The sequence below is a fragment of the Eleutherodactylus coqui genome, chromosome 1, assembly GCF_035609145.1.
Source record: "Eleutherodactylus coqui strain aEleCoq1 chromosome 1, aEleCoq1.hap1, whole genome shotgun sequence".
NCBI classification, from domain to species: Eukaryota; Metazoa; Chordata; class Amphibia; order Anura; family Eleutherodactylidae; genus Eleutherodactylus; species Eleutherodactylus coqui.
Window position 1 is genome coordinate 279,208,288 of NC_089837.1, and position 27,911 is coordinate 279,236,198.

The 27,911-nt window shown below is 41.4% G+C and overlaps 1 protein-coding gene across 1 annotated transcript in view; it reads left to right on the forward strand.

Annotated features, from left to right (window-relative positions):
* Positions 1-27,911, forward strand: part of ACACA (acetyl-CoA carboxylase alpha) — an 856,108-nt gene that overhangs the window by 606,734 nt on the left and 221,463 nt on the right. The window lies entirely within an intron of this gene.

A 27,911-nucleotide genomic window follows, 5' to 3' on the forward strand; every position in this document is an offset into this window, starting at 1 on the left:
CCTAAATTCAAGAAGGCCTCAATAGGCACAGCATCCTATTCTCTAGTGCTTGAAAAAGACCTGTGTCTAGGTAGAAACATTGCGGCTATTTTTATGGAGGAATAAAAGCATTATTTTTTTATTGCATCCCGGTATGCTGCTTTGGACTTTACTTCTCACTTACTATTCTCTAGTGCCTGATGGTGTCCCCTTCTATTTATTGTCCCACAAGTTGGCGTAACAACACATATTTACTGAAAAACACATTATATCAGAGCAAAATACAGGAGTCTCTAAAAATAACGACTCCCTGGGAATAGACACCTTTATACTGTGGAATGCCCATAAGGCAGTAATAAGAGAAGTGATGATCCAACAAAGCTCTATACACAAAAGGGAAAACAACATGCAGTGGGCATTAAGTAGGGATGTAGTGTGACCCTAATGGCCAACACTTTAGAATGATTTTTAATCACAAAAGTGTCATAGCACATTCGAAAAAGTGAGTTACATAGGCAAATGTTTTTTCATAGAGCAGTACTTAGCACTTTGCCTGCCAAACATGTTTCTCGTGCCCTTGCAGAGAAGCACTTTAGTAGCCAAGGGCATATGAAATGCCTGTTTTTGATGCTGTACTGCAGATAGATCTTTGATTTTAATCTTGTTACACAGCCAAGAATCTTGGCTGCTGTAGGTGCACCATGGCTTGAGATACAGCCAGCCCGATGCCCTCTCCTAAGGCGGCTTTCACTTTTATTTCAGTCAGCATGAAAGAGAAGGAGGGGCTTGTGGGTATCTGACAACTGCAAAGAGATGAGTGACAAAAATCAGATCCTCCTGTTTACCAGCACAATTGTAGGTAACCCCAGCGGAGAAGCATAACATGGACTTTTTCATGTTAACACCCCCTTACCACCACCATTTATCACTCAGAGAACATACATATCTAGCATGTGTCAAACTAATGTTCAAATGACAATTCAGTGTGTTACAACTATTTGTGTAGCCATTGACAGTTAATGACTGTCAGGCTACGGAAATAGCATAGGTGCACTACGTTAAGAATGAATATCATTGGGCACTACAATCTATACAGTGCTGCTCTGTTCTTGCTCTCTGATTGTCACATTTTTCCTCAGAAAAGAATTGACATGATGAGTATGTGCCCATCTTATCACCCCTCTTTGCCTAATTAGGCTGTTTACTAACTTCATGAACCAGACATTTACCAGCATCCATATTTTAATGTCATATGAATTACACAATTGCAACAAGCGGTATGTACCCGGTGGCAGGTTATGTAATGGCGTGACAATAGCAGATGTAGGCGGCACATAAAAAAATTACTTTACTGAACACAAACCGTATTTTATTAGATGTCGCTCGATAGGAGAGTCCATATACTGTACTTAAATGTTGTATAATAACTTGTCATAAACTCTCTTAAAGCGTTAGTGGTCTGCATATTGACGACTCAAAATGTAATTTTTATGCAACTGGCGTCTTGACTTATACTTTAATTCTTATTAGCAGCAGCAACGCGCGCAAATTTTCACATGACTATCCAGCTTCTCTTGACTGTGGCATAACTGCTACCTGCATGTCCTTATCTGTAGGACCCTGACCTCTAACATTTCATTGGAGCTGGGTTCTTCCACACAGGATGCAATAGGCTATAGATGTCATTTACAGAGGCCGTCGCACATCTTGTCAAATGTACACCACCGCTTTATAACTTGCCTTACTGCACCATGAAAAAAAAAGTTTGCTACCCTGTTAGTTAGTAGAGCAAAATGTGATTGTTCTCAGTAAGATAAATCAAGTAATTTTGTAGATATGATACCTTTTAATGGCTAACAAAAATACATAATGTTATAGCGAGCTTTCAGACCTTCCTCAGGCATAATAGAACGGAATGACCCTGAGAGGTCCGAATGCTCACTATGACATCATGTATTTTTGTTAGCCATTAAAAGGTATCATATCTACAAGATTACTTGATTTCTATTACTGAGAACAATCACATTTTACTGCACCATTACACATCAGCATACACATTTTATGTAACATCATCCACTAACATCATAACCACATAACAACATTACAGTGACTATCCTGCAAGGCCTTGCATTACTTAATCTATGGCAACATAACCGTACTACCTCTATGTTATCACAATCCTGTTAGTTCTTTTCTCTCAACGTGGATTTTACATGACACAGTCCCAGGGATAGCAGTACACTCATGCTTGCTCGATACACCTTTTGACTGTTTTGTGGAGGGAGCTTCCTTCTCCTCCCACACGCTGGGGTGCCCTTCACTCTAATGGTCCAGCCGGTTCTCCATCAGGCATATGTTTTTTAGTCCCCAGGTCATTAGGGCCCTTGGTTGTCTGACTTCCAGCAGCCCCACTGCCACTCTGTCCTAGCAGCTGCTTGCTGTTCTGCCCTGTGGACAGCCTTGCCACTTTATATGTCCCTGGTACTGTGTCACATTACTCCTGCACCATGCTGGCTGCTGCTCTCTTCTTTGCACTGTCGCATCCTTGACTGCATTCTGTGATGCAGCTACAATTCTCTTTATAAGGCCCCAAGATGGCCACTTGCCAAGTCACCAATGGGTGCAGTTTAGCCACATTCAATACAGCCTATTGCAAACCAAGGGGGTGGTACTTCCATCCAATAACTACACAGCGGTCTTCCTTCTCCCCTCCCCGGCCATATCACTGGGCCAGTGGTAGGGTGTTCATACACAGAACCATCTGATGCATTATGCACCACAATGTGGAGTTCGGCCTCCTCGGCCCTGCTGTGCACCTGTTTCTTGCATATGGCAGGCTGGACTCTTACCCCAGCAGTAGTTTCTGCATAAGGGAGAAGCCTAATGCTACAGCCTCAGAGCCGCCTATCTGAGCAGCCGAGCTGCTGGACGCTGTAAGGGGGGTGCTGGGTACTGCTCATCCCGCTTACACAAACACCACACACATACGCAAACTTCAATAAAAATTGTACATTTTAAATTGCCAATATCCTGTCCATGCCAAATCTGTAGCCTTAAATTTGCTGACCACTTCTGTAGTACCCATTACATGCTACAGTAATATCGGAATATCTAATACATTCCTGACAAATGAAAAATATTTCCATTACTCAGAAATTACATTATCACCCACTGTCACCATAAGCAATTTTTTTCAGTCAGTTTCTAAAGGAACAAAAAAATGTTTATTTGCCTTTTGTTAGATTGGCGGAATATAGGTATTTTTTATGTTTTTTTCAACACAGCAGTTGAACCGCCCCATAGTTCATTCAAACTGGAACTATAGTTCTGACGAATCATATGAGATTTGAATGTTGCGTCCTTATTACAGGGACAAAGAATTTCACATTTTACACCCATCTGAAAGCGGACTTGGTTGACCAATGTCTGGTTTAGACACAACGATTATCGCTCAAAAACTCTTTTGAGCGATTTTTGAGCGATAATCGTTGTGTGCTTTTTGCAAGGTGATCACTCAAACGTTGAGTGATCACCTTGCACTCCAAGTGGGAGATGCAGAAGACAAGCGGGGCTGCTTGTCTTCTTCATCCAGCTGTTCCCCACCCAGAGTGCGCGGCTGTTATACAGCCAAGCGTTCCGAGCGGGGTATGGAGAACACAGCCGGACAGCTCTGTTCTTTATACCCAGCCTGTCTTCAGGGAGCGGGATACAGCTAAATCAATAGTATCAGCTGTATCCCGCTGTGACTTCCTGATAACTGATCGCTGATCTTTCAGCATACTGAAAGATCAGCGATCAGCGATGGCTTAACGAAAACTGCACGATCACAGTGCAGTTAGACACAACGATTATCGCTCAAAAGATGGTTTTGAGCGATTTTTGAATGAAAATTGTTGTGTCTAAAAGTGCCTTTAGTTTTTAAAGGGCATGGAAAATTATATACCTATATAATCCCTGATTGGATTTGAAGAAGTCAACTTATATCCTGATACCAAAAAAGGAAACACTAAAGAATGCTCTAACTATCGCACAGTGGCCCTTATCGAACATGCTCAAGTGATGCTCAAGATCCTGCAAGGTAGTCTCCAGCAATTCATGAAGCAAGAATTGCCAGATGGACAAGCTGGGCTCAGAAAAGGCAGAGGAAGTAAAGACCAAATTGACAATATCCGCTGGATAATGGAGGCAGGCAGGGAATTTCAGAAAATCATCTATTTCTGTTTTATTGATTATTCTAAAGCATTTGACTGTGTGGATCATAGTAAATTGTGGCAAGTCCTTGGTGGTATGGGGATACCAAGTCACCTTGTATGCCTCCTGAGGAATCTGTATTACGAACAAGTATCAACGGTAAGAACTGACCATGGAACAACATGGTTTAAGATTGGGAAAGGAGTCTGGCAGGGTTGTATACTCTCACCCTACCTATTTAACCTGTATGCAGAACACATCATCAGAAGAATCATTAACAATCTTAGATATGCAGATGATACAACTGTGATGGCTGAAAGCGAGGAGGAGCTGAAGGGCCTTATTACCAAGGTGAAAGAAGAAAGTGCAAAATTTGGGTTGCAGTTAAACATAAAAAAAACAGGATTATGGCAACCAGATTGATTGGCAACTGGCAAGTAGAGGGAGAAAACATGGACTTCATATTTCTAGTCGCAAGGATTACTGCAGATGCGGACTACAGTCAGGAAATCAGAAGATGTTTACTTCTTGGGAGGAGAGCAATGACCAATCTCAATAAAATAGTTAAGAGCAGAGGCATCACACTGACAACGAAGGTCTGCATAGTTAAAGCAAAGATATTCCACTTAATAACCTATGGATGTGAGAGCTAGACCATAAGGAAGGATGAGTGGAGTGAAATAGACGCTTTTGAACTGTGGTGTTGGAGGAAAATTCTGAGAGTGCCTTGGACCACAAGAAGATCAAACCAGTCCATATTCCAGGAAATAAAGCCAGACCGCTCACTGGAGGGAATGATATTAAAGGCAAAACTGAAGTACTTTGGCAAAATATTGAGAAGACAGGATACCTTGGAGAAGATGCTGATGTTGGGGAAAGTGGAAGGCAAAATGAAGAGGGGCCGACCAAGGGCAACGTGGATGGATGATATCCTTCTGGTGATAGACTGGACCTTGGCGGAGTTGGGGGTGGCGACAGCCGACAGGAAGCTCTGGCGTGGGCTGGTCCATGAAGTCACGAAGCGTCAGAAGCGACTGAACGAATAAACAAAACAACAAAATAATCCCGAATTTATTTGAATTCAAACATTGGTTTGTGTACTCCTACGCAAACATAATCCCCTGTGAAAGTAGAAGTGTGTTATCCATGAACCCCTAACATCTTGCAGTTTTTGCAGAGTACATCTTGTTTGCAAAGGGGTCTGCTTCAGTATGCTTATTTGTACTAAATTTGAATTTTCATGCAATTATTTGCTTATAATCACTGAAGCAAAGTGTTCTGAAGGTAATTTGCATATAAATTATTAACCCCTTCAGGACACGGGCATTTTTTAATTTTGCTAATCACTTTTGTAAATTCATAACTTTTTTATTTTCTGAAGGCTTGTTTTTTTACAGCATTAGTTGTATTTTTTTAATTTACCATTATAATGTAGTAAAATGTATAAAATTTCCTAACAGGGGTGCAATAGGGGAAAAAGCACAATTCTGCCATTTTGTGCGGTGTTGTTATGGTGTACACGATGCATATTTACCCCTTAGTGACCACCCATACGTGTTTTCATGTCCTGGGTGTCTGGGCTTTAAACTACAAGTCCGTAAAAACACCCCGGCCCTGAAGAGTAAGGCCCTGGGGTCTGTGCTTGTGATAGCACCCTGCTATCGGCTGCCGGAAGTAGCCGATAGTCTACAGCTGTCTTGGGGGGCCACGGTGAGCGACCCCCAGTCACGCAATCGGCGTTATCCAATGGATCAAATAAAAGTTAAAAAATAAAGTTAGTTTCATCTGCCCTCATGGATCTGAGGAGAGCTGAAACTACTCACCTCCGCCCTCCAGGATGTGCCACTGCGATCTGGTCCTGCGAGGACCTGACGCCCCCTTCTGCACATGCGCGCCAGACAACAAAGTGTCAGATGCATGTGCAGAAGGCCAGAGGGCCCGGGACATGTAAAATCTCCGTGCTCCCAACTGTTAAACATAGCCAGGAGCAGTTAGATGTCACGATGGGCCGCAGTATGCGGTCCCTGGTCACATGACCGCTGATATCCAATGGATAACAGCGATCATGTAAAGCTAAAAAAAAGTTAGAAAAAAAAGTTTGTTTCATCTCCCCTCACGGATCGTATCACTGAGGAGAGATGAAATTACATACCTCAGGCCCCTGGATTTGTCCCCCGATATGATCTCTATCCGCAGACCCTTCCCCGCAGAAGTTGTGGAAGGGCTGGGAAATTTAAAATCTCCTTGCTCCTGGCTACCAAAGGTAATCGGTCCCCAATCAGGTGCTCGCCATTATGAAATGGTATAAAAAGGTAACGATATACATTAGGCCAATCTCACACAACCGGATAGGAATTGTGGATTGCGCATGCGTTTGACTCGCGGTTATACGCAGCTCAATCAAACGCATTGGATTACACAATTCTGCTCACATTAGTGGTTAGGAATTACGTAATCCACTAGCAGTAAACAGAATGCAGCATTTACTATTTTACTGTGGATATTCACAACATAGAGCCCATTGTGCTCTAAGGTCACAGATATACCCGCAGCCCATACACAATTGCTTTGCGTACTAGCTGCAGGTACCCGCATCATCACTTAGCGATCGCGTGGGAAATATAAACAAACAAAAAAGGTGTACTGTGCATGACCAACAGCCTGAGTACGTTATACGCAGTACATTACTTGGCCGTACACACGGCCACGGCCGGGCTCGCAGCTGGCATCCGCTGCAATCCTCCACAAGCTGATCCCACATACAGGCATGTGAGCCCGACATTATCTAAATTGCTAGTTGTAATGCCAATGGAATTTACAAGAAGTCTCAGGGAACATTCACTTTCCTGCAGTTCCAGGAGCAGCTTGTTGAGTGCCTTGTTTTTGAGACCATCGCAGCTCAGCAAGCTTACGAAGCCTTACAGAGCGCCACTTTCTAAACCCTGTTCCTGCCACCGAGATCAAGAAATACCCCCCCAAAAGTGTTAGGTTTGCAGCAAGCATGGGAGGAGGATGAATACCTGGTTTTATTGCCCCATATGCCATCCCAACCAGGCCTCTGTAATTATCCCAGGGGGAAGGGGAGGGGGGCATTTTTTTTAGAGAGTCAATTTTTTTTCTGCAATGAGGTATGGAATTTATTGAAAAAAATATATATATATTTTTATTTTCCACATACCTTAAAATATTTTTTCCAAAAAATGTGGGTCAGAATGCTCAGTACACTTCTAGATGAATTCGTTGAGTTTTCAAGATGGAGTCACTTGTGGGAGGTGTTCTATCGTTTAGGCAGCTTGATGGCTGTGCATGTGTGCAATGGTGCCTGGAATTTATTCAGTTGTGCCCTCAAAGCCAAAGGTTATTCCCTCCATTTCAGGCCTAGTCATGTGTCCAGTAAGCAGATTGGGGCTACAATGGGTATGTTTCTGAACACAGGGCAAACAGAGGTATCCATGTTGGGGTATAAGTTTTCCATCATATGTGTGCTGTACAAAAAAAGTTTAAATTAAAAATCGTAATTTTTTACTTCTGCTTTGTTTAGATTCATTCAAAAACTTTGGGGTCACAATACACAGTACACCCCTTGATGAATTTGTTAAGGGGGCTAGTTTTTAAATTTCATTTTGGGGGTCATTTGTGGGGGTTCTCTATCGTTTTTGTAGCTCAAGAGCTTTACAAGTGTGCAATGGAGCCTGAAACACCTTCAAGCAACATTTTTGTTCTGAAAGCCACTGGCTGCACCTTTCATTTTGGGCCCCGTTGTGCATACGGACATTATATTAAGGCCACAACTGGGTATGTTTCGGAACACAGTACAAATAGAGGTATCCATTTTGAGGTGCCAATCCTCATTTTCATGTGCACTATAGAAAAAAAACTGTCTTTAAAATGACATATTTGCAAAAATATGGAATTTTACTTTTTCCTCCTCTAAAATTCATTGACCCCTGAAAAGAAACTACGGGGTCAAAATACTCATGACACTCCTCAGTGAATGTATGAAGGGGTGTAGTTTTTAAAATGGGGTAATTTGTTGGGGTATCTATCATTCTGACACCTATGAGCCTTTGCAATCTTGGCTTGGTACAGGAAAACAAAATGTTCCTCGAAATCTTGATAATCAATGTTAAATTAACTCACCTAGATGCGTTGTCTGGCTTTTCTCCCCGTCAGCCTTCATCTGCATTCTGGTGGCCAGGTCATAGTATTCAGTCAATCTGAGTCAGCGCTCAGCCATTCATTGAATGACAGCTGAGTGGTGCCTCTGATTGGTCACAGCGCTCAGCCAATCAGAGTTAGCGCTTTCTAAAGGCCACCAGGATACAGATGAAGACTGATGGGGATGGGGAGAAGAGCCAGACAGCGCTTCTAGGTGAGTAATTGTTTTTTTTTTTAAACAGCTAGGGATGATTTTCCGGGTAAGGCTTATATTTCAAGCCACCCCCCGAAAATCAATGCTGCAGGGGTTGCTTTCATCTCATTGCTTTCATTGGGGCAGCAGCAGCGCTGGCCCCATTGAAAGCTATGGGATAGCATTGCGGTCGTCTGTGACAGCTGTGACAGGGGATTCTTTTGTTACCCCTAACGGAACCCTCCAGAAGTACCCTCATCCCATGTCGCCTCTATAACAGCACACGGTGTTACACACAGCACGGACCTTAACAGCAAGCTTTATAGGCACGCATATCCTATCTTTTGCAGTTTTGAGTATTTTGCGCCTCTAAAAAAAACGGACATATAAAGTTGTAAACACTTCATAAAAAACAATGGTTCTAATAAACACAATATTTTGCACGCATAGTTGCGTGGAAAAAAAAGAAAACACTCGTCTGACCGCTGCCTTATGCAAAAAATTGACATACATGTCATCAGCAATCAGTAGTTTGTTTGTTTTCATGAGATCAATAATACACATCTTTTCAAGATGTGTAATTCCTTTTTTTTTTAAATTCTTTATTTATTTTCCATATAGAACTGCAATTCAACATTGAAATAATGCAAAGGCAAAATACATGTGTAAATATTTCCATAGCGTACTAAGGCATCAGTCATAATATGGGACTGAAAAGAAAGATGTGTAACTCTTGTTAATATAGGTTTTTACTTTTTAAAAATATTCCACCTTAAAATCAGATTTTTGGCCTTTACAGTTCTGGTGATTTTATGAAGATGCAGGTAAACATTAGCCTAAGTGGTATATATGAACTTTGCAGATGTTCAACTTTTTAAGGAGGTTTTGTGCATCCAATTTTTTAGCTTGGATTACATTTTTAACCACCAATATTAATTAAGCATTTTCATTAAAAAAAAAAAAACAACTGTCAGGTAATAACATGAACTGTCTGTCCATTATGTATATAAAGTGCTATGTGACATTTTGACAATGTAACAGGGGTTTACTTAAGAAAATATATTGGTATAGTGGTTTAGCATTTATTTTTATTCTGTAATTTAGGTTTATTAGTACATTTTCAAAAGTTAGAAAATTGCCTTGGCTACCAGAGGAGCAAAGTGTCCAAATATGCTTTTTACAAGCAGAGGAGGCAAAGGAATATTACAGCTAAGACCTATAAAGTTAACATACCAATTGTGCGAGATGAGTTTGCATGTTGTATTGTTCTGGCTGCCACTATGGAGTTTTTCCCTCCAAATGAGCTAAATTGGCTGGTTGTTTTTTTTTTGGCCTTCCTCTAGACCAACAAGGAAGGGGGGGGGGGGGAGTTGAAACAGGCTGAACCAGATGGACATTGTCTTCATTCAGCCTAACACACTATGTTACTATGTATTTAAGTGTGCTGTTTATTCAGTGTGCGACTTGAGAGTAGTGACTTTGGATTCACAAACTTTGAAAGAATTACTTGTATTTATTTACTGTTTATTTAAATTTCTGCATAAATTACTTTTATCTAATCAATCTATAGGATCCCCATTTAGAATGTGCTCCATGACTGATAATGCCATCCAGTGCACATCTTTTGCAATGTAGTACTTGAACAGTCATTTGATGGTGCATGATGCTGTATGAAATGTGAGCATGTTGCACATTTGGAAGCCCAGATCCTGGATCTAAATGCACAGCTTGCAGCACTCAGATCCATTAACAACAGGAAAAGCAGTTTGCTGCTTACTGAGCAAACACTGACTGGGGTAGATGAGCAGGTAGATGGTACTGTGGGAGTGCAGGATAATCAGGCAACTAGCTGGGTGACAGAAAGAGGGGTAGAGAGAAAAGTGCCACGAAGGCTAGTCCGGATCTGGCACGCCCCCAAAAGTTTACAAAGTTGGCAGATGGAGAGGTGGTGGTGGTGGTGGTGGTGGGGGGGGGGTGATGCCATTACAGGATTAGGACTGCTGCAGCATGGCATGCACTCTGACCGCCAGAGGAATGACTGTGCTAGTTAGAAGGAGAATAGGAGCGCAGGTCATGCTAGACAGGTCCTGGTATTGGGACACTCAATTATTAGGTGGACAAACAGGGCATATTGCCACCAAGACCTAGGTTCACAGATTACTAGTAGGGGCTGGTGAGGAACCAACAGTCATGGTGCACATTAGTATCAATGACAAAGTCAGAGGTAGGGGTAAGTTTTGAAATACTACATGTACCATTTGTCACAACAGGAAATTAGGAAGGCAAACAAGTAGCTCAAGAGTTAGTGTAGGAAGGAGGGGTTTGGATTCCTGGAGAACTGGGTCGACTTTGCTACTAGTTACAGTTTCTACCATAGGGATTGGCTGCATCTGTGCTAGGGAGAAGATGGCTAGAAGCTTGGAGGAGTGTTTAAACTAGAGATGAGGGGGGGGGGGGGGGGGAAATCAGAGAGATTGAGGGGAAGACAGTGACAGTGACCTGGGACTAAGTAATGAAAATAGAGGTGGGGTTAGTATAGTTAGAACTGACAGAACAGTTTATATGGATAAAATTAACATAAAAAATAATCAAAACTTTTAAAACTCTATGGTGACTAATGCTAGAAGTTTGACTATTAAGGTTGACGAACTGGAAGTAATAATGTCAGAGGAAAACTACGACATAGCAGGAATAACTAAAGGCTCATTTACAAGGAGCGATGATCGCTCAAAAAACACTAAAAAGCGATCGTTTGAGCAATTATCGTTGTGTCTAAACGCGCGGCCATTGTGCACTTTTCGTGCACTGCTAGCTGATTGTTCAGTAGTTCTCCACGGGTAGTGCAGATAGAATTGTTTCTCGTCAGAGAACAAAGGAACTGAAAGCAAATAAGAGCTCTCGGGCTGTTAACTGCTTTCAGCTAAAGGCTTCATTTGCACACTTAATTTCTATTAAGTAGCTGAGTAGCTACTTAATAGTTTATGCAAAATGATCGCTCAAAGCGGTCACTCGTTTGAGCTATCTTTGAGCCATCATCGCTCCGTGTAAATAGGCCTTAAGACCTGGTTAGATGAAAGCTGTGACTTGGCGCTGAACTTACAGGGTCACAGTCGGTTCAGAAAGGATCGTAAAAAATGGAACAGGGAAGAAAAAAAATCCTGTTTTAAAGTCCACACTAAGGGAAGATATATGTGAGGAAGATGAACATGTAGAGTCTTCATGAGTATTAAATGAAGTCAAGTCTCAAGGTCAAGATGAATTACATCCTAAGATACTAAAGGAAGCAGCGGAGGTAATCGCTGAACCACTCGCCATAATCTTTGAAAATTCCTGGAGAACAGGAGAAGTCCCAGAAGATTGGAAAAAGGGCAAATGTTGTCCCTATCTTCAAAAAAGGGAAGAAGGTGGATCCAGGAAACTACAGGCCTGTGAGCCTGACTTCTATACCGGGAAAGATCTTTGAACAAATTATTAAACAGCATGTATGCAAGTACTTGGATAGAAATGGAGTAATTAACCAGAGCCAGCATTGGTATATAACAAACAAGTCATGCCAGACAAATCTAATTTCCTTCTATGACAGAATCACTGACTGGGTTGATCAGAAAAATGTGGTGGATACAGTATATCTTGACTTTAGTAAAGCATTTGACAATGTATCTCATACCATACTTATTGAAAAAATGACTAAATATGGGATTGACAAGGCAACTGTTAGGTGGATTCACAACTGGCTGAGTGATCGTACTCAAAGAGTGGTCATAAATGGCTGCACATCCAAGTGGAAGAATGTATCAAGTAGGGTACCACAAGGCTCTGTCCTAGGCCCAGTGTTGTTCAAAATTTTTATAAATGATATGGAGGAGGGAATTGATGGGATACTGACGAAATTTGCTGACTAGGGCGGATAGCTAACACTGGGGAAGAGAGAGAGTATTCAAAAAGATCTAGAAAAGCTTGAACAGTGGGTGGTGACTAACAGAATGGTATTTAACAAGGAGAAATCCAAAGTCCTACATCTGGGCAAGAAAAATGAACAAAGCACATACAGAATGGGAGGAATTGGGCTAAGCAGTAACACATGTGAAAAATACTTGGGTATACTAATAGTTCATAGCCTGAACATGAGTCAACAATGTGATGCAGCAGCCAAAATGGCAAACACAATTCTGAACTGTCTCAAGAGAAGCATAGAGTCTAAATCACATGAGGTAATTATCCCCTCTACTCTTCCTTAGTCAGACCTCATCTGGAATACTGTGTCCAGTTCCGGGCACCCCACTTTAAAAAAGACATAGACAAACTGGAGCAAGTTCAGAGAAGAGTTACCAAGATGGTGAGCGGTCTGCAAATCATGTCCTATGAGGAATGGTTAAAGGGGTTGTCTCACGGCAGCAAGTGGGGTTATACACTTCTGTATGGCCATATTAATGCACTTTGTAATGTACATCGTGCATTAAATATTGGCCATACAGAAGTTATTCACTTACCTGCTCAGTTGCTAGCATCCCCGTCGCCATGGATCCGTCTAATTCTGATGTCGTCTTGCTTTTTTAGACGCGCTTGCGCTGTGCGGTCTTCTCCCCTTCTGCTTGGTCCAGGCACGAGCGGCGTTCTGGCTCCGCCCCATTCTACGCGTCATCGCGTAGCTCCGTCCCGTCACGTGTGCCGATTCCAGCCAATCAGGAGGCTGGAATCGGCAATGGAACGCACAGAGCCCATGGTGCACCATGGGAGAAGACCTGCAGTGCACCATGGGAGAAAACTGCAGTGCATCCCTGGGAAAGGACCGGCGGCCATCTTGGGAGAAAATTTTTTAAAGTCCTTATTTCGTCGGATCGGTAAGTAGCAAACGGCTTAAAAACCGCTTTACTTTGCTATTTTATGCCAGGGGGGTGACAGGGGGAATGGGGTAAGGTAAAAGTTTGAGGTTTGCCGCGAGACAACCCATTTAAAGGATCTAGGAATGTTTAGCTTGCAAAAAAGAAGGCTGAGAAGAGACTTAATAGCTGTCTACAAATATCTGAAGGGCTGCCACAGTGCAGAGGGATCAGCCCTATTATCATTTGCACAAGGAAAGACTAGAAGAAATGGGATGAAACTAAAGTGGAGGAGACACAAATTAGATACTTTCTGACAGTGAGGGTGATCAATGAGTGGAACAGGTTACCACGGGAGGTGGTGAGTTCTCCTTCAATGGAAGTGTTCAAATAAAGGCTGGACAAATATCTCTCTGGGATGATTTAGTGAATCTTGCACTGAGCAGGGAGTTGGACCAGATGACCCTGGAGGTCTCTTCCATCTCTACCATTATATGATTCTATGAGTAAAAATATATGGAGGGAAAAACAATAATAAAATCCTCACAGGTGTTTTGTATAGGCCACCAAATATAACAGAAGCCACTGAAAATCTATTACTGAAGCAAATAGATGAAGCAGCAAATCACAATGAGGTAATTATTATGGGAGACTTTAATTATTGAGTTATAAACTGGTAAGGTGAAATCTGCAAAGCTCATAAATGTAACAAGTTTCTGTCAATAACTAAGGATAATTACCTTTCCCAACTTGTGCAGGACTCAAGTAGAGGGACATTTTGGACTTAATATTAACCAACAGACCTGATAACATAACAGGGGTGCAGGTTGGGGGGCTCTGGGAAATAGTGACCATAATATAATAATGTGCTACTTGTCTTTTAATAGGGAGTTTTATCGTGGAGCTACAAAAATGCTAAACTCTAGGAATGTAACTTTTGATTGGTTTAGAGATGCCCTTAACCCTATTGATTGACACAATGTTCTGAAAAATAAGCATTCAGGCAATAAATGGGAAATGCTTAAAAACATCTCAAATATCGTAAGCAGGTCATACCTTGTGGGAATAAAGGAAATAGGAACAGGAACCAATAAGTTTGACCCAATCAGAGTATGTACCATTAATAACCACCCTCTGTTTTCTGTCATTGAGCTAGTTACTTAAACTGTAGCGCACTTTCTCACCCAGACCAAATATTCTCATTTTATATAGAAACCTTTTATGTGGTGTAGTATCAAAAGCTTTGGAAAAGTCACAATATACAAGATCCAATGACTCTGCCTGGTCCAGTCTAGAACTTACCTCCTCGTAGAAGCTGATCAGACTGGTTTAACAGAAGCAACCCCTCATAAAACCATGCTGATATGGAGTCATGCAGCTAAAATAATAATAATCTTTCTTTATATAGCGCCAACACATTCTGAAGAACTTACAAAACAGGGGAGAACAGATGCAAAAAACAAAGACACAAAAAACAATGTAGTAATTGATTGATGGGAACAGTAGGGGCCTGCTCCAACGAGCTTACATACTACAAATAATGTGGTGATACAGAAGGTAAAGGGTCTTGAGAAGTGCATGGTACAGCAAGGTTGAGAATCAGGGATTGCCCGGATAGTTTTGGGTAGTACGTTCCAAAGGACTGGCGTTGCTCTGGAGAAGTCTTGGAGGCAGGAATGAGAGGTTCGATTTAAAGGGGCACTTAATTTGATTTCATTAGCGGAGTGGAGGTCGCAGGCTGGGTGGTGGATTGAGATGAGGAATGCAATGTAGGGTGGTGTGGTGCTGTGGAGAGATTTATGGATGAAGGTAGTGTGTTTTGAATTGAATTCTACATTTGACAGGCAGCCAGTGCAGTGACCGGAACAGGGCAGAGATGTCCAATTAGGGGCTGGACAGGAAGATGAGCTTAGCTGACACATTCAGGATTGATTGGAGGGGGGAAAGTCTGGTGGAGGGGAGGCCAATCAGCAGTGAGTTGCAATAATTGAGCCGAGAGTGGGTGAGGGAAACAGTGAGTGTTTTCAGCAGTGTCTTTTAGTCCAATGGAGCGAAACATACTGAGGAGTTTGTTGTCAACAGTGTCAAATGCTGCGAAGAGATCGAGGATCAGGAGGATTCCTTGAGGTATTCCATTTCTAGCATCTCCTAGAAATTCTTCAAACATTTAACCCATAATGGAAGTAAAACGTACTAGTTGGGTACCACAGGGGTCAGTAGTGAGCCATCTTCTTTTTAATATATTTATTAATGACCTGGTAGAAGCACTGAACATTAAGGTATTAGTATTTGCAAATGAAATCAAAGTATGCAAAGTGATTAACACAAAAGAGGACAAAATGCAGTTGCAAATGGATCTGGATAAGTTGGGGAATTAAAGGGGTTGTCCCGCGAAACAAAGTGGGGGTATACACTTCTGTATGGCCATATTAATGCACTTTGTAATGTACATTGTGCATTAATTATGAGCCATACAGAAGTTATTCACTTACCTGTTCCGTTGCTAGCGTCCTCGTCTCCATGGTGCCGTCTAATTTTCAGCGTCTAATCGCCCGATTAGACGCGCTTGCGCAGTCCGGTCTTCTTCCTTTCTGAATGGGGCCACTCGTGCCGGAGAGCGGCTCCTCGTAGCTCCGCCCCGTCACGTGTGCCGATTCCAGCCAATCAGGAGGCTGGAAATGGCAATGGACCGCACGGTGCACCGCATGGTGCACCGTGGGTGAAGATCCCGGCGGCCATCTTACTTAGGTAAGTAAGAAGTCGCCGGAGCGCGGGGATTCGGGTAAGTACTGGCCGTTTTTTTTTTTATTCCTGCATCGGGTTTGTCTCGCGCCGAACGGGGGGGCTATTGAAAAAAAAAAAAAACGTTTCGGCGCTGGACAACACCTTTAAAGAGAAAAGTGGCAAATGAGGTTTAACACTGATAAATCTAATGTTATGCACATTGGCAGGAAAAATATGCGTCACCATTACACACTAAATGGGAAACCACTGTGCAAAACTTACATGGAAAGAACTTGGGGATTTTAGCTAAATGTAAGTAAGCTTAATTAGAGAAACCAGTGTCAGGCAGCTGCTGCCAAGGCAAATAGGATTGTGGGGTGCATCAAAAGAGGTATAGGGGCACATGACGAGAACATTGTTCTTCATCTTTACAAGTCACTGGTCAGACCACACATAGAATATTATGTGCAGTTTTGGGCAGCAATACTCAAGAATGACATATCAGAGCTTGAGTGGGTTCAATGGCAGGCAACTAAATTAATAAATCGAATAGGCGGACTATAATACCCTGAGAGGTTATCAAAATTGGGGTTATTCATTTTAGAAAAAAGAAGGCTAAGGAGGAACCTGATAACCACGTATAACTATATCAGGGGACAATACAGAGATCTCTCCCACAATCAATTTATACCTAGGACTGTGTCTAGAGGAAGGAAGGTTTGTACACCAACATAGAAGGGATATCTTTAGTGTAAGAGCCGTGAGACTATGGAACTCTCTGCCTGAGGATGTGATCATGGTGAACTCGCTAAAAGAATTTAATAGAAGTCTGGGCGCCTATTTGGAGCATTACAATATTACATGTTATAGTTGTTGATTACTTTGGAAGGATTGCTGATACAGGTAGCTACTCTTATTGCCAGACTTGGAGTCAGGAAGGTTTTTTTATCATTTAACCCCTTGAGTGGCGGGTTTCTTACCACCCTGTTGTGCTCACCAGGGCAGGTTTTTTAAATGGTCTCATTTAATTTCAACAAATTTTCCAGTCGCGTTCCAAGAGCCATAACTTTTTCATTGTTCCATTGACACAGCCATATGAGGTCTTGTTTTTTTGCGGGACAAGTTGTACTTTTTGATGGCATCATTTTTGGGTATATATAATGTATTGCATAACTTTTGTAAAAAAAATTTGTAGGGAGATTGGGGGAAAAAAAATAAATTTTGCCATTTGTCTTTTGGATTTCATTTTTACAGCGTTCAGTGTGCAGAATAAATGATGTGATAAAATTATTCTCTGAGTCAATATGATTCCAGTGATACCAAGTTTATACAGTTTTTTATGTTTTGCTATTTTTGTACATTTTTTTTTCCAACAATATTTTTTATTAATCATGTGCTGAAATGTACATACAAATCATGTATAGATATAGATTTCCAAGAAGAGCATTTCTGACATTAAATTCTATGGCGAAATAAAGAAAATGCATATCTAGTGGAAAGAAGCACATGTCGTTATTCCTTTAATGGGGAAAACATAAGGGGAGATGGGGGGAAGGAATTGGGAGGCTGGGAGGTAATGTAAGGAAGGAAGGGAAGGCAAGGTAGGAAGGAGAGAAGGGAAAAGGGGGATAGGCAAGGAATAAGAGTTTGGGAAGATGATAACACTTGACTTTAAGACCTTAATGAGGTCTACCAGGAGTTATTTATTTAACAAGAAAAAATGTTTAACCACGGATTCAACATATCATAATAGTGAGAGATATCATTGTTACGAAGGGCTATGATCCTTTCAAAAATACTATGCTCAGATATGAGTTGGGTCAACTCTTTCAAAGTCGGAATTGTGTTGGACTTCCATTTTCTAGCAATTAGATTTTTGGCGCCTAGTGAGATGTGTCCAATAATTTTTTTTTAAGGGAAAGTAAATTTCACCAGGGTCTAGTAGTAGTAAGGCTATTTTTGGAGAAAAGGGTACTTTGATACCCGACACCCTATTAATGAGGTTGTAGGTGTCAATCCAGAAGGGGCGAAGGAGTGGACAAGACCAGAAGATATGTAACAGGGATCCTGCATGTCCGCAGCCCCTCCAACAATGGTCACTAGTAGAAAGACCCCTTCTAGCCAGGATCGTTGGGGTGTAGTACCAGCGTGTCAGAGTTTTTATATGAGTTTCAATTAAAGAGACTCCTTGTGAAGCTTGACCTGCCCACCTAAAAGCTTGAAGCCAATTGGCTATGGGGATGTTTTGGTTTATGTCTTTTTTCCAGTTGATGAGATGGCATTTCCCTGGAGTTCTCAAATCTCCCAAGAAGTTGTCATAGAATAGCCTGGTGGGAAACTTTTTGTTAGTGGAGTTTAGGAGAGAGAAAATTATATCAGGGACTTTAATGTCTTGGAGGTTGTAAGCATGTAGAAAAGACGCCACTTGAGTGAATTTAAATGCCTCATTACTTTGTAAGTGGTATATTGTCCTTAGCAATTTAAAAGTGAGGAGGGCGTTTTTGGAGTAGAGATCTGAAATATATTTAATATCATTTTTTGTCAATGTTTTAAGTTGTATATTAGGAATAAAATATTCTAGCGTTTCCAAGGGTATGTTGGAAACCAAGAGGGTTTTTTGTGTATTATGGTTAGCATTCTGAGCTAGATCCGTCCATGCCTCGAGTGAACCTTTCATTGGAGGTGATATGGACAGAGCCCACAGAGACTTCACTAGAGAGGATAAATGGGCACTAATAGTGGCTGCGAATAGTAGGAGTTTTAGTGGCTTTTGCTTATTAAATTCCAGTTCTATTGATGGCCAATTAAGCTTTGGATTGTATCGTGTCCAAGGAAGCAAGTGGCTTAATAAAGTGGATTTATAATAGGATTCCATGTTGGGAAGTCCCAGGACCCCTTGATACCTATTTAGGGTTAATATGGATAGTGCTATTCTGGGTCTTTTATTTTGCCATATATATTTTGACAGTTGTTCCACAGGGAGTATGCGAAAATAATGGAGGATTTTGGTAATATTAGCATTTTATATAATGAGACTCTGCCTAGCCAAGATAAAGGGTGTGATTGGAAATTGTCTAAGTCTTTTTGAATTTCTGAAAGAAGCTGGGGAAAGTTAGCTAATATTAAGTCAGATGTGGGGAAGGAGAGGTTCACACCTAGGTAGGGAATGGTCCTTTCCTGCCACTGGAATGAAAATTCCGCTTGTTTATCCTTTTTTAATCTTTCTCTAAGGTGTATTCCAAGGATTTGGGACTTATTTGAGTTCAGTTTATAGTAGGATATTTCCGTAAAATTAGACAGGGTCTTTTGGATGGATCTCCATGAATGAAGAGGCTTTGTCAGAATAAGTAGAACATCGTCGGCGAATAGACTAACTTTGTGTTGTCTATGTGCCGCTGGGATACCATAGATATCCGGGTCAGCTCTTATTTTTTCAGCTAAGGTCTCCATTATTATTGTGAATAGTAGTGGTGAGAGCGGGCATCCCTGACGAGTACCATTTGTTATAGGGAAAGAGTTGGAGAGCATACCATCTATTAGGACTTTTGCTGAAGGGTTGGTGTATAGAGCTTTAATTACACTAAGAATGTTGCCTGAGAATCCGAATTTACGAAGGGTGGCGAATGCATATTCCCAGTGCAGTCGGTCAAATGCTTTTTCAGCATCAAGCGTGACCAGGACTGCTGGATTCCTTTCTCGTTCAAGCTTATAGAGATTTAAGATTTTTCTGGTCGCGTCCGAAGCCTGCCTTCCCTTCGTAAATCCCATTTGGTCTGAATGTATTATGTCTGGCAAAATATCTAGGAGCCTCTGTGCTAAGGTCTTGGCGTAAATCTTAATGTCGCAATTTAAAAGGGAGATAGGTCTAAAATTGTATGGGGTGGTAGGATCTTTGCCTGATTTAGGGATTGTTACAATTGTCGCTTCCAAAGTTTCTTTAGGAAAGGAGCCATCTGCAATTCCCTGGTTGAAGGCATGAGACACGGGAAACAAGTGAGGTAGGGAATACTTTATAATAATCATTAGAAAAACCGTCGGGGCCTGGGGCTTTTTGAGATTTTAAGGTTTTTATGGTATTTGTGATTTCGGAGGGAAGTATTGGAGAGTTTAGAGATTTTAGGTAGGTTTGTGAAAGGGTTGGAAGTTTAATGTCCCTTAAAAACTTTTCTATAGTGGAAAAGTGGACGGTTTGGGAGTATTGATATCATCTCTCAGGTTATAGAGTTCTTCATAATATTGTCGAAAAGAATCCACAATCTGAGAAGGGTGAGACAGTTTAATTGAAGGGTTTAGAGGATCAAAACTATATGGAATTTTGGATTTTTGTATCTGTTTTTTAACAAGTTTAGCCATCATGCGTGAAGGTTTGTTATTAGAGGCATAAAATGTTGCTCGTGAAGATCTCATCTCTTTATCGTAGTTATCCATCAGATTAACTCTTAGTGTTTGCCTCAGATTGAATAGTTCTTTATGTAGGGACTCGGAGGGATCCCTTGAGATCTGGGTTTCAATAGAGGCAATTTGGTCTATTAATCTGTTAGCTAGTTGGGTTTTTTCTTTTTTATGTTGTGCACCAGTTTTAATGAGAACCCCCCTGATGAATGCCTTGTGGGCGTTCCAGATGGTCAGTGGGGACACTTCGGGGGTGTTGTTGTTTTTGAAATACTCTAGTATATTTAGGAAGTTTTAGTAGAAATACATTGTTTCTCCAGTTTTTTGGTCTCTCTCCCACTCCTGCTAGAGAAATAGAAAGCTCGACTGGTGCATGATCAGACCATGTTGTTTTACCAATCTGGGCTGATGTGACTTGAGAAAGAGTGGGTCTATTTACTAGAATTAAATCTATTCTCAAAAAGGACCTATATCTAGGTGAGTAAAAGGAGAACTCTTTTGAAGAAGCGTTCATCATCTGAAAGAGTCGAATAATGCTTCTTTGTGTAACCATGGTGATAGGGAAGGAGTCGATCTCTGGGGCCCTCTTGCAGAGTCTAGTAGTTTGTCAGGAACCGCATTGAAGTCACCGCATATAATGAGGTTACCCACCTCGCGCCTCCTAATCTTTTTGATGGTTTTGTTTAAGAAACGTATTTGGGCTTTATTTGGAACATAGATTTACAAGTGTAAAAGGCTTTTGGTTCAAAGAGCCTGTCAGAATCAAGTATCTGCCCTTTGGATCTATTTCTTGATATGTAATGTCAATTTGTACTGAGTCTTTAAACGCTATTAATACGCCAGCTTGCTCTTTTGGAGAGGAAGCAAGAAAAATTTGGGGAAATTTTTTGTGGGAAAATTTTGGAGTAGCGGAGGCTTCGAAGTGGGTTTCCTGTACACATATAATATTAGCATTAGACCTTAAGGCATCTTTCCAAAGTGAAGACCTTTTGAATGGTGAATTTAACCCATTGGTGTTCAGAGATAGTATCTTGACTGAAATTCTGAAAACTCAATTTGAGCATATAAGTATGTGGAGAATTCTAGACAAAGAAGAAACTGGTAGAACGTCAAAGAAATGTATATCAGGACAGGTGCCAGAGCAGAAACTTTCGCATACAGTAGGTTTCTGCTATTTGGATCCTAGTCCAGGTATGGGAACACATTTAAACAATCAGAGCAAAGAAGCTGCAGGTGGGCTGCGAATGGTAATAATAGGATAAAGAAACTATAGGAATGACAGGTTGTCTGACCTGTTTCTTCTTAGAGGGGGACGGAAAAGTTCGCCTGGGAGGGAGCTTCTGGAATCACCTATAATAGGTAGTGTTGGGATCCAACCACAGGAAATAGAATTCACTTCCGGGAAAAATCATGTGGTTGTTTTCTTGGGATTTTTGAGGCCAGATGTGGGCGATGTGGAGCAAGCAGGTCTACTCGCCATGTTTTGAGTAGATGGGCAGCGTCCTTAGGTTTGAGTAGGACGTGGGTTGTGTCAACTTTACGGACCAGGATTTTGATAGGAAACCCCCATCTATAGGGGATATGAGCTTGTCTCAAGGCTGAAGTTATTTCCGAAAATTTTCTTCTTTCAGACATGGTTGTTTGGGATAGATCTGCGTACAGACGTATGTCTGAGTAGGGAGATAGAAGTTGGTTTACTTTCCAAGCAGCCGACATGAGCGCATCTTTGGTGTGGTAGAAGTGGATTCTGGCTATTATGTCTCTTGGGGTTGAGTCGGCAATGAATTTAGGTTTGGGAAGCCTATGCGCCCTGTCGATAATTAGATCTTGTGGAGGAGCTTCAGGAAGAAGTGTACGCATAAGTTGGTTTAAGTATTTTGGGATTTCAAAAGTTGTAATAGAATCTTGAATGCCTCGAAACTTTATGTTGTTGCGTCTATTTCTGTCTTCCAGATCAGCAAGTTTTGATGCAAGTTGGGTGACTTCGTCAGCCAGATCATAATGGGCATCTGTTAGAGAGTTATGGGACTGTGTGATTTCGCCCATTTTGTTTTCTGTATGGGCCACACGTTCGCCAATAGACTCTATTGTAGCTGTGAGAGAAGAATTAAGCGAAGTGAAGCTTGTGTAGAAAGAGTCGCTCAGGGCCATTATCATGTCTTTTATGAATGCCTCGGAGGCAGGCTGAGCTGAAGACAGTACAGATTTGATATAGTCTCTCATAAAGGGAGCCTGGAGAGACGAGGGGTTTAGGTCCTCATTCCTGGGTCTCTGCTTTAGAGGACTTTCTGAGGGGGAAAGAGCACCCTCACCACGAGGGGAAGAAGAAGGCGCCATCTTAGGGGCTGCTGCAGATGAGTGTGAGTTCTGGCGTTTCCCCCCTGAATGACTGTATGTTGGGGAAGTAGGTTGAACACTCACCCCTCCTTCTGGTCCCTTTTCCGGTGAGGATCCGGCAGCCGAGTCGGAAGGCGCGCTGTCGCTCTCTCCTTCTTCCGACCGCACAGAAGGACAGGTCAGGACGTTCTCCTTATGGGTGCATGGGACCTCCAGTGTGGAGAAGAACTTGTCTAGGCGCCGCAGCTGAGAGTGGGAGGGTCTGCAATGGGACATCACCGCTGGCGCTGAAGAGATCCCGAGGGTTGCTTCAGAGTTGCGGTAAGGTGATTTTTAGGATGGAGCTCCGGGTTCACGCCGCCATCATCTCACATGGCCAGGCCACGCCCCCGCTATTTTTGTACATTTAAAACATTTTTTTTTCTTAAAGGTTTGCTTTTGTGTCGCCACATTCCGAGAGCCGTATTAATTTTTTTCCCATTGCCAGAGCTCTAGAAGGGCTTGTTTTTTGCGGGATGAACTCTAGTCTTCATTTATCTAATTTTTTGGAACATGTAAAATTTTGACTGCTTTTTATTCCATTTTTTCTAGTGGCAAGATTAACAAAATCTGTAGTTCTGGCATGTTTTTTATTTTTATTTTTCACTGCATTCTTTGAGCAGTATAAATAATATATTAAAGTAATTCTACAGGCCAGTACGATTATGCCAATACGAAATTGAAATAGTTGAAAAAAAGAAATAAAAGTTTAAATCACCCTCCTTTTGCCATATCTATAATAAAAAAATCTAAATCATAAAAGAAAAATAGATATTTGGTATCGCCTCGTCCTCAAAGTATCAAAGTAGTGCATTATTTACCCCACGTGGTGAACGTAGTCCGAAAAAAAAATAAAAAATGCCACAAATGCACTTTTTCAGTCACCCTGTCTCCAGGAAAAAATACAATAAAAAGCGATCAAAAAGTCGTATGTATTCCGAATTAGTACTAATGTAAATTACAAGACATCTCACAAAAAATGAGCCCTTGCTCAAGTACGTCGACGGAAAAATAAAAAAGTTATTGCGCGCAGAAGATGCAGCAGAAAATAATTTAAAAAAGTTAAATGTCTTTGAAAAAAAATACAAGTACTACAGCAAAAAAAAAACTATACACGTTTGGTATCGTAGTAATCTGACTAACCCATAGAATAAAGTCATCATGTCATTTTTGTCAGTTTGTGTGCCGTAGAAACAAAACGCACTGAAAGATGGCGGAATATCATTTTTTTTTTTTCATTTTACTCCTCTTAGAATTTTGTAAAAGTTTTTCAGTACATTATATGGTACTTTAAATAGCACCAGTAAAAAATACAACACGTCCCGCAACACGTCATGCAGCGACGTCGATGAATTAATAAAGAAGTTATGATTTTTTAAATGGGGGCTAGGAAAAAAAGAAAATGGTAAAAAAGAAAAATATGGGCCGTGTCATTAAGGGGTTAAATAATGTACTAACTTCCTTCTCTGGGTCATTGCAACGCAGGGATACCACATGTGTAATTTTGTTCTTAATTTTTTACAAAGTAAAGGGAGACAAGTGTTTTTATTTTTATTTTTTTAATAATTTTTTTATTTATTTTTGGCCCTTTAGGGGACTTCCACAGAGACCCATCAGGACCCCCTGATCACATTGCGGGGGTTCGATGGTGACAGCCCTTTACATGCTGCAGTCGCATAGACCGCGGCATGTAATGGGTTAACACAGCAGATATCGGAGGTTTTCTCTATTCTTTGCTGTGTAAGAGCTGGTGCCTGTCTATCCTCTGACAGCCAAGCACCAGCTCTTCCTGCCACAGAGACCATCAGCTGGCTTCTGACAAGCCGATGGTCTCTATGGAAACCTGTAAACAAAGCAGTGCAGGACTTTGAAAATAGAAGCCGGAGATTGCTTGCAGATCGGCAATATCTTCCTGTTTCTTTTTTTCAAAGTCCTACACTGCTCTGTGTGGGTCTGTGCAGGCAGAGCACACTGCCACGGCTTATGGCAGTGTGCTCTGCAGCTCCCATAGTGAAACATAGCCCAGAAATCTTCCAGGCTATATGGCTATGGGCAGTGGAGTTCGTTCTGGAAAATGTCCGGGCATGCCACTCAAGGGGTTAAATGAGGAAAATCTCATTGAGGTTGTTTTTTTACTTACTCTGGATCAACATGGGAGGAGGGGGATTTATAGGCTGAACTAGATGGATATGTGTCTTATTTCAGCCTAACATACTATGTTACCCACCGCAGCAAAATAAATAAATGAGTTCTCCAGGTATTGAAAAAAAGGTCTGCTGTCTCTGCAGTCTGTGAGAAACCCTTCCTAAAATGTATGGGGTTGAATACAGTATTAGATTGGAGGGGAAGAGGCGAAGCCTAACACCATGCTATTTACTCCTGTCAACTGTGTGCAGTTCTGGACACCGGTGCTCAGGAAGGATGTTGCAGTGCTTGAGGGAGTTCAAAGAAGGGCAACTAAGTTATTACATGGAATGAGGGGACTGGAATACCCAGAGAGGCTAACAAAATTGGGATTATTTACCATGGAAAAAAGACGGCTATGGGATGATCAAATAACTATGTATAAATACATGAGAGGACAATACAAGGATCTCTCCCATGATCTGTAGATACCCAGGACTGCGTCGGTAACAAGAGGGCATCCACTACGTCTAGGAGAAAGCAGGTTTTCATCACAAAACAGAAGGGTTTTTTTACTGTAAGAACCTGTGGAACTCTCTGCCTGAGGATGTGGTGATGGCAAAATCCATAGAGGAGTTTAGGAGGAGACTAGACATCTTTCTAGAGCGCTATGATATTACAGGATATAGACATTAGGTGACCAGCGGGTTGTTGATCCGGGTCTACAGACAGGTAGGAACTATCAAAAGTTGATCCAGGGATTATTCTGAATGCCATTATGGAGAAGTAAAGGAATTCCACCCCCCCCCCCCCCCCACCCCCTGCCTTCCTCTGGATCAACAAGGAATTCAAACAGGCTGAACTAGATGGACATTGTCTTCATTCAGCCTAACATACTATGTTAGGAATGAACTGTGTGAAAATAGGCTTTACCTTTGCCCATGGCTCAACTTCCTATACTCAACCTCTCCTAGTTACATTCTAGAACTGGTTTCTTAGAGACTGCACAGATGTTGGCCATTTTTTTAATTACTGGAAAACCCTTTTAACTGATCTCTTATTGCTTATCCAGGGCAATTTTATGGTCTATATGGTAAACAGAGAAATGTTTAAAGTGACAGCCAGCATTCAGATGAAATCCCACTGAGACCATTTCCTCAGTGGTGCATATACTTATGTCTAGTTTTGTGTAGTGGTAGAACTGTATTTTTCATTGTGTTTTTTGAACAGTTATTTTTCGGTACTGGAAATTGTACAAGAAAGTCTGTGGACTATTACTTGTGCATAAACAAATTTAATGATCTACAGCAGCTTTAATTGTACCGGTTTTGTATAGAACTTAATTTATTCTTTTATGGGCTGTTGGATTTTATTATGGTTATGAAGTTCCCTACTGACTGCTTCCGAAAAACATGGAAGCTCCCAAAATGGCATCTATTTAAAATCGAAAATTACTATACCAGGATTCATATTGCTGTTAAGTTAAAGTTAATAACACCCCACTTCTGAGATGTGCAAATGTCCTTACACTCGGTGAAAAAGAGGTAAATGAGATTGAAGAAACATTAAATAGGTTTGTGGTTAGCTCCGTTTGCTCTATTTGGATAATATTTTTACACTCCCTCTGCGACTATTCATCCTCCTGTCTGAAATGCTAGCTCCAGCCAGGCTCCAAATCTGGTAGCTTCAGATTTTAATTTAGTGGAGACGTTAAGAAAAGCAGATGATTCCAGGTGATAAGTTAAAGTAGATATCTGGTAGGTGAAAAGTTAAAGCCATTTATTAGAGAAGATAGTGCTATGAGATTCTTCAATGTGACGTGAGACACTGGGCCAGAATCTAAACAAGCAGCTCAGGCTCATGATTGGAAGATAGGTCTGAATGGATGCTCACACTGTACATTGGGGCCAAGAAGCTTGCAATGTAGAACATAGTAATTACAAGGCTTTTTTCTCCATGATAAAACACTCTTGCCTGCCACTTTAAGTCAGGAAAGGTTACAGCACTTGAAGACATTGTTTTAATTGGTTTTGGGCTTTTGATTTCAGAGGTTGGGGTTCAAATGAATCTGTTTTCTACTCTGCAGCTCCTTAGCTTGTTTAAAGTGTCCAATGCAAGGAAAAAGATGGAAACTAGCAAACATTAATCACTGTTTTGTTCTTTCTATACTGTGCACGCGCTGATTCAGGCACTTATTGTGTAGATATTGACTTGTGTTGTTATAATTGAAAAAAATAGGTTTTTCTCAGTTGTAGTTTGATTTTCCAGCTTAATGCTGTGCAACAAAAATTAATATGGAATGTTATATGATACTTGTTCTGCATGATAAACTTGAGCATATAAAATATTGTATGTGCTTCAAAAGAAATATTCTAATGAGAGTTAAACATTTGCAGTGTTGTGCTTTTAAAAAATAATGTATCTATATATCATCTAAGATTATATTCTGCACACATACATTATATTATTAAGGGGGCTTTCACATCTGCACTAGGGATTTTATTTACCTGCTCCATTCGGGGAGCAGGATAGGGAAATACCCATGGCCGAATGGTTCCGACTAGAGATGAGCGAACGTACTCGTTCGAGTATTAGCGTGTTCGAGATGCTCGTTACTCATGACGAGTACCACGCGATGTTCGAGATACTTTCACTTTCATCTCTGAGATGTTAGCGCGCTTTTCTGGCCAATAGAAAGACAGGGAAGGCATTACAACTTCCCCCTGCGACGTTCAAGCCCTATACCACCCCCCTGCAGTGAGTGGCTGGCGAGATCAGGTGTCACCCGAGTATAAAAATCGGCCCCTCCCGCGGCTCGCCACAGATGCATTCTGACATAGAGGAGGGAAAGTGCTGTTGGTGCCGGAGCTGCTATAGGGAAAGTGTTAGGAGTATTTTAGGCTTCAAGAACCCCAACGGTCCTTCTTAGGGCCACATCTAACCGTGTGCAGTAG